The 8,228-nt window shown below is 39.9% G+C and overlaps 2 long non-coding RNA genes across 2 annotated transcripts; both read left to right on the top strand.

The window, feature by feature from the left end:
- Positions 1-725: 725 nt before the first annotated feature.
- On the top strand, positions 726-2,777 carry LOC142182883 (uncharacterized). Its single transcript, XR_012711756.1, has 4 exons — positions 726-792; positions 1,428-1,469; positions 1,896-1,943; positions 2,546-2,777. It is a non-coding gene; the product is annotated as an uncharacterized LOC142182883 (long non-coding RNA).
- A 2,465-nt stretch (positions 2,778-5,242) lies between these two features.
- LOC142182888 (uncharacterized) lies at positions 5,243-6,690 on the top strand. The gene is made up of 3 exons (XR_012711757.1): positions 5,243-5,337; positions 6,239-6,289; positions 6,569-6,690. It is a non-coding gene; the product is annotated as an uncharacterized LOC142182888 (long non-coding RNA).
- Positions 6,691-8,228: the final 1,538 nt, after the last annotated feature.

Raw genomic sequence — 8,228 nt, forward strand, 5'->3', positions numbered from 1 at the left:
AAACTATGACACGAGGAGATTGGACTATGTTGATACACTGACCAGAAATAACCATAAAATCACAGAGCATTAGGGTTGAGCCGATCTTGAGATTTCAGGATCATTTTTAAAATCTGATTTTTGATCATTTTCCAGCCGATCTCGATTGTGAAATTTGATCGATCGCCGATCGGGATCCGATCGCTCAACCCTATTGAGCATCAAAAGACTGACTTGTTAACTCTTTTTACCTATGTGAGCAGGACTTTGCCAGACTGTTTTAAGACAGAGTTGCAATATAAAAACTGCCTTTGTGTGTAATGTATTTTCATATTCGCAGAGAGACATGAGAAGGCGACTGCATGTTTAGTTAGGCATGTCCCAGCATTAGTTATTGATGATATCTTCATAATATATCATTAAGTCTACAACTTTGAATAATCGTATTCTATGATAACTCATTAAGGAAGTCCAATTACATTTTCAGCATTGAGGTTATGTTAAGCAGTAAGTCAAAAGAACCTCCCTGCCTTTCAGGAAGATTCACAAACATTAAATGCTAATCTTATGGATTTCACAATACACAGGGTCTCTGAGTAAGATAAATAAATGTATTAGCAATGAGCTTTCACAATTGTCCCTCAAGCCTATATAAAGCGTGAACTGGCAGACAGCGAACATATCGCAGTGGCAGTCTGCTTAAGAATCTCTAACATTCACCAGTGAAAATCCTTGCAAGAACAATGGCAACGAAGGGACAACATAAGAAAACCCCAGACCCTTGTGCACCACCCCAACCTCAATGCGTGGATCGTGAGTATCCTTGGCTTTGTATATTTCCAAGCATGCATGCAAGTCAATTCCATGAGGATAACCCATCCAAAGAATATGAGATCAGTTTTCCTATCTGAAGCTAAATATTATATATGCTATTATACAATAGAAGGTTATATTTGTTTGTTTTTTAGCCAAACCTGGTGTTTGCTTTAATTCAGAAGATTCCATATTGTTGAGACCCTATGGATAGCTCTTTTTCTAGGTTGCTTCAAGTTGCCATAAAAATTATATAAATCTCAGCCGAATCCATTCATTTCAGCTTAATTTTATGGGGTCACCCAACTCCTCTGACGGCAGATGGTAGCTATTGGTAGAATTAGCATTTGCCTGACAGCTGTCATCAATGTATGGCCAACTTTGATCTTTGGACACCTTCAACAATTATAATCGCCTATAAGGTGTAATAAAACAGTCTCCTTGGCACCTGCCTGCCTCTCCTTCCTAATGGAGTTGACTGAGCTCATGAATATAGTAGACTCAATGATTCCCAACAAAATGACGTAACAAAACATACCTGAGTTTATCTTTACATCGTCTCTTCTCACTAAAATTATAAATGAATTTATTAAGGTGGATGTCAAATAAATTAATGCTCATTTTATTTATTGCAGCTTGTGCACCAGAGCCACAATGCCCAGAACCTGTTCAACAAGGTACCAAAGAAATCAATTTGTGGCTGTTTACGTGAAAAGGGCCCAGATCGTCGATAATAATTATAGAGAAAATAGTCCAAAACATATTTGGGTAAAAAAATCACAATTTTGTTTTATGCAAAAATTTTATTTAAAAATATGTCAATTGTGCTTTCAATAAAATTTTTTTTGCTGTTTTGGACAATGTTACACCATAACCGTTACAATGATACCAAGAACTCCATATCGACAGTGTGGGCCCTTTTCACATAAACAGCCACATTTGTCTGAATCTATTAGGTGTTTGCATATATGAAATCCTTCCAGAGAACGACAATGAATCTGGTTGTTGTGGATCAGAGCATTGTTGACTATTCTCTACATGACTATCTTTTTTGGTATTTAAATTATACCAATTTTGACTGAATTGTTTTTGCTTTGTTTCAGTTTGTGAACCTGAGCCAGTGTGTGTACCACAATGCCCCCCACCACAAGGTAGGCAGAAGTGATGTAACATGCACCTTATAGTAAAAAAAAGTCATAAAACAAACTTAGGTGGGGCCTCGCTCTTTGGGACGAGAGCACATAGTCACTGTTTTAGACACTCCTATTGATCTCTAGGCTTGGACTGCTCTCTGGCTAATAAGGGGGGGTTTGACAACACTGGGGGTCCCAAAGGTTGGACCTTCGCCTAGCTATCCACTTTCTCTTCACTACTGCAGCTAACAACTGGCCAGTGGCCTCAAATGTGAACTACACACAAATGGCAAGTGACTGCTTTAGCCAGTTGGTCACCTGTCATTTGTACCCCTTAAAGTTTCTTAAATATCTAATAAAAAAAGGTTTTTCAATGGCTATGAGCCACAAAAAGTGACATGAAGCTGCTCAGTATTGTCAATATTGGAGACCCAGCAGTGCCATTTTTAGTTTACATGCAGTTGTATGTCTATCTTTTATAACACTATGTAGTAATGTATACCCCTTTGTTATATATGATGCAATCCTGAAGAAGAAGTACAATATCGACAGTACCCAGATTTAAAGACTCCAGAAGCTTTGGCTACACAGTAACATTTCTTCATTGTATTTTCTTGCAGAGATTTGCACACAAGGCACTCAACATCAGAACCCCCAAGGTGTGAAGAAGTAAAAGATTGAACCCTGAAGAAGGATCAGTTTTAGGATATGATGATCTACTCCATGATTGTCAATCATACATGTATCAATTAAGTTATATTCTGCTCAGATGTTGAAATAATTTTATTCAATAAATATGGAGACAAGCATACAATTGTGTTGTTGATACTTGAAGTGTTAATATTCACAGATATTTCCAACATTTAGATTTAACATAATAATAGCCTATGAGAAATCATTGATTTCCAGAAGACAATACAGCTAAGAAATAGTCAATAATTATAATTCTCCGGCATAGCTAAAACCTACTAAGGGCGGGTTCACACCTGCTCCTGGTCTCCGCTTTGCAGCTTACCGTCTTCTGCCCAAGAAACTGGACAGGAGACAAAAACCAGCAGTCAGTTTTCAAACCCATTCACTTAAATAGATTTGAAAAGTGTCCGCCTGTAAGTGTCTTCTGCTCTCTGCAGCGATACCGTTTTGTTTTAACCAGACACAAAGTTGGACATGTAGGACTTTGTCTCTGGTTAAAAAAATAAAAACGGTTTCGCCACGGAGACCAGAAGACACTCACTGGCGATCACTGATTTCCAGGTTTCCGTCTCCTGTCCAGTTTCTTGGGCAGAAGATGGAAACCCACAAAACAGAGACCGGGCGCTGGTGTGAACCCGCCCTAAGCCAATAATGAAAAAAATAGGTAATTTTCTGAAAAAAAAGTGAAGTGTATAAATAACAGGCAATGGGATCTATGCATTCATTTCTGGTAAATATCTTCACAGCAAAATAAAATGATGAGAACATTTTCGGGTTAGCCAATACTATAGAAAACAGAGGGATGTGGTATCAAGCAGTTGCCTCTGACACTGAACACAAAAACATACATGCAAGATGAAGCTTGCTTAAAACATGAAAATGTATGAATGGACAAATTGCATTTGTCATTGCTTTGCCAATGGGCATATTTTCAACAAGTAACTAAATGGCAGAGTGTGAAATAGACATCTATTATATAGCATTTACTAGAGATGAGCGAACACTGTTCGGATCAGCTGATCCGAACAGCACGCTCCCATAGAAATGAATGGAAGCACCTGTGATGATGACTTTGCCGGCGGCCGGCCGGTGTCACAGGTGCTTCCATTCATTTCTATGGGAGCGTGCTGTTCGGATCGGCTGATCCGAACAGTGTTCGCTCATCTCTAGCATTTACCTCCACTCTCTCTATTTGGCCTATCAGGAAACTATTTCCAAATCAAAAAAAGTCATCGAAAGGACCACAGGATACAGAATAGAAAACACTTCATAGGTTACCACAGAAAAAAAAAAAAAAAAAGTTGGGGATGACTGCATTTACTAGTCTACTGGTATTATGAAGATGGGCACAGCTCCTGTTGCCTAGGAATGATATGTTGATCTGTCTCCAGACAGACTTTCTCTTCCTGTGAAACCTTCTTTATTGTGGGTGAAAAGATGGAAATGTTTGGCAATAGTATTTAAAATGTGAACTAGTGAATGCCTTTCAGTAATTATTTAGAAGTTACTGTGATCCCTACAGAAACCACATTACAGCGGAGACCCGAGATGGTAGCTATGGCGTCTGCTCTGCAGCAGAACGGACACCATGTTTGAGGACCCAGCATCCATTGTAATGGCACGGCAGATGTCGGGAAGGGATTAAGCTAGCTGAGGGTAAGTTCAGATGGGGTTTTATGGACTGGAATTTGAGGCTGCCTCAGGTTCCAGTCCAAAAGCTGGGTAGCCGCGACTGAAAGCCGGTGCACTGCACCGGCATCCAGCCGCGCACTCTGCTCCGGATCAGGCCCAATGAATGGACCTAGTCTGGAAGAGGGAGTGTCTTTAGGCCGAATTGGGAGGCGGCTCGGCCTGAAGAATGAGTATCTCGCTTCTTTTTTCCGGGAGCCAGAAGAAACGACTCCCGAAAAAAAAACTCCTTAGCGGTTCCCATTGATTTCAATGGGAGCCATCTTTTTGGCCAGGATTTTGAGGCGGATACGGCCTCAAATCCTGACCAAAAAACTACATGTGAACTTACCCTTAGGGTTTCTGGTTGGTAGTTCTAGGCTGCTGCTACCAAGGCAAATACAATTATGGGATGCATTGAAAGAAGCTCATGATGAGAATATATAAATCACTATACACCATACAAATCACTAGTATGGCCACAATGAGCACAACTTTGTGTCCCAGTATATAAGAAAGAAACTAGACTAGAGAGAGTTGAGAAAAGGACAGGGAGAGACTGGGCAGGGTTATTATTGTGTGTTTTGTTAAAGCTGGTAATCTACCTATTAAGTCGTCACATAATGTTCTGGGTCTTTGAATTCTTGTCTTTGTTTTGACTTCAGTTCTACTAAAGTGTAAAATATGGAAAGACTTGTTGGACAGAGTTTACTTGAAGGCGTGTAATTTATAGGAACATAGGAATATGTTTTTTTGCATGCTTTTCTATAGCTATATTTAGATGCTTGTAGTATGAACTTGCTAAAGGAAGAAATACTGCATTCTTATCATTGAATGACAGCAACACAATAGGTAACACCTTTTACATAGCTTTTCTCTAAGTTATGGGGATAGGTCAGTAAAAACTGGTTGGATCAATTCTGAAACGTATAAAAAGCCACCAAACTGAAACAAACCAAACATTCACAAAAAGAGATGTCTGACCCAAAGGGACAACAGCAAGCCCAGGAGCATGGACCACCTCCTCATGCACGCTGCCACGATCATAAGGGTATCAACTATTCATTACTAAAAATTCTGGTTTTTGTGTTTCTTTGAGTAACAGAACTTATCTAATTTACATTTTAAAAGCGATTAGGAATAATAGACCTATAGAAGCTAAACACTAAAAAAAAAAAAATCTATTGCACAAATGTATAATTTTTTAGAAATTTTTAAAGAAGTTATTTGGTTCGTAGGTTGCATCATTTGTCTATAGGCTGTGTTCGGTATTGCAGCTCAATACCATTTAATTTAAGATAAACTGCGATCACATGGACAAGGAGGCTGCACGTTTAGAAATAAAGAAATACTTAAGATAAAGGGTCAACTAGTTGGTGGGAATTAATTGTAAATAGAATATTTTTTTAATTGCTTCATGATTTTGGACATGTCTACATTTTTGACAAGTTGTCAACTAACAATATCTAGATCATGTGTGCAATGTTAAGGGGGCATTCACACGGAGTAACACGGCACTTATTCTGGCATGATAACTCATGTAACAATCAGGGCTGCAAAACAGAATCCCATTGAGTTCAATGGGTTCTGTTTAACGCGTGTAACACAGTGAAATTAATGGTAGCCTATTTTACCCATTGATTTCAATGTGTTACTCGGGTTAAATGAACCCATTGAACTCAATGGGATTCTGTTTTGCAGCGCTGATTCTTACGTGAGTTATCGTGCCAGAATCAGTGCTGTGTGAATGCCCCCTAACAATAGCACCTATTGGAGGTACTTAAGGACTGAAACTCATAAATATTGGTGCAGTATCCAGCTGACACACGTATGGTATTATTCCATGCCTCCTGATACCTGGTTATCTCAATACAAATGTCCTCCATTTTACCAGTTGTCTTTATACTATAGATGAAATGGTGAGAAATAAAAAAATATATATATTATTTCAGGTGGCAAGCCAAAGCACGACCATGCAGAACCACAGTGCCCATCCTCACAAGGTAAAACATTAAACATTCAACGGCTACCTGTAAAATTATGTGTCTTATTATTTCGTATGTTGGATAGATACATTGTGCTGGATAATATGCCAATATTATATAATATACAAGTATAAAAATAAGAAATCACTGAAGCCATATAATATGTTTATTGTAATTTTTTGGCCAATGCTGACCCCTGGAAACGCGTTCTTAGAGCGTGAACATTACCAGCACTGTGATAGCGGGGACACAGAGGTGTCTGTAAATGATAAATATTCTACATTTTACCTTCCCTAGAGCCAGGAAAGCCAGCTCACCAATGTCATCAGAATCGTGACAAGCAACATGTGAAGAAGTGAAGAAATGGTCACCGCAGGAGAAAACTTACACTCCTTGTCTACATTGTAAAGATATTCAAATATGTGATACAAAGTTATATTCATGAATAAACCTTCAATTCTACCTCTGGACTCATTGAGTTGATTAAAATGTATTATTTTACAGCATAACACAGAATGGAGCCTACGCAAACCCTGTAAATAGTAACGCTAAAGTGACAAAAGTGACTCAGGGCTGCATCTGTCATGAGGAGAGATGAATATCTCACCTCAGGTGGCAGATTTCTGAGTCCCTGGGGGTTCCATTTTTGTGAACTAACCCAGCAGTTTTGTCCGGACACGTCTGAAATGAATTTGGTATTATCATACTCTGGGGTCTCTTCAGATGCCCAGGAGAGGTGAGAAAACACAAGAAACAATGTTACTGCCCTCCTTTGGACTTCGGAACAGCTCCCTGTTCTCATCACCACTTCTGCCTGAGGATCATAATGCTGGGTGGAGGGGACATTATACTGCGTGGAGGGGCCGCTACAGGACATTATACTGTATGGTGGAGATGCTATGGGACATTATACTGCATGGTGGAGATGCTATGGGACATTATACTGTGTAGTGGAGATGCTATGGGACATTATACTGTGTGGTGGAGATGCTATGGGACATTATACTGCGTGGTAGAGATGCTATGGGACATTATACAGTGTGGTGGAGATGCTATGGGACACTATACTGTGTGGTGGAGATGCTATGGGACATTATACTGTGTGGTGCAGATGCTACGGGAGATTATACTGTGTGGAAGGGCTGCTACAGGACATTATACTGTGTGGTGGAGATGTTATAGGACATTATACTGTGTGGTGGGGCCACTATGGGTCATTATACTGTGTGAAAGGGCCACTTTGGGATATTATACTGTATAGAGGCCACTAGGGGACATTATATTGTGTGCTGTATGAGACATTATTCGTAAAGGTGCTTTCCAGGAACAGGATAAACTCTGAGGGGGATGGAGCAGGAGTAACAGTAAATTAAAACATACTCACTTGTTATTGTTTCTCTGATGTCTGCCACCACAGCCCATTTGGTCAAGCACCTTGCCTCTTTCCCCAGAAGCCCTGGACCTCATATAATTGGCCTCAGTGGACACATGGGGTGCAGAGCTTTTGAGGATTGAGGTATGGTGCACGATCTAATAGGGTTTGGTGGCAGACACTGGAGTCCTGCGATAGAGGAGTATGAGGCCCTGCATATAATTAGTCAGTTTATCACATCTTAGTGGGAAGTTGCATTTGAGAATGGCAGCCTAAAGTTAGAGTTTTAATAGCTTGAGTTATTCCTACCACAGGCTGCCATACACCCTTGGGCCCAGTGAAATCTTGCAGAAACCTTAAGACAGACAGAGAACCTGAGAATAACTGGAACTCATTTTGGAACAACATTACCACTGCACAATAGTGTTGGGGTGTCCTTTGTTTTGGTCTATTGGAGAACTAAAACAAGGGGCTAACAAACCAGCGGACACCTTCAGAGCCTGATAGACCCTTTTATAATGGGATCCATCTAGTGTCTGTTGTTTTTAACTGAAAGACCAGGGCAAAAAAAAGTTGTGCTTGCAG

Source organism: Leptodactylus fuscus, chromosome 10 (genome assembly GCF_031893055.1).
Source record: "Leptodactylus fuscus isolate aLepFus1 chromosome 10, aLepFus1.hap2, whole genome shotgun sequence".
NCBI lineage: Eukaryota > Metazoa > Chordata > Amphibia > Anura > Leptodactylidae > Leptodactylus > Leptodactylus fuscus.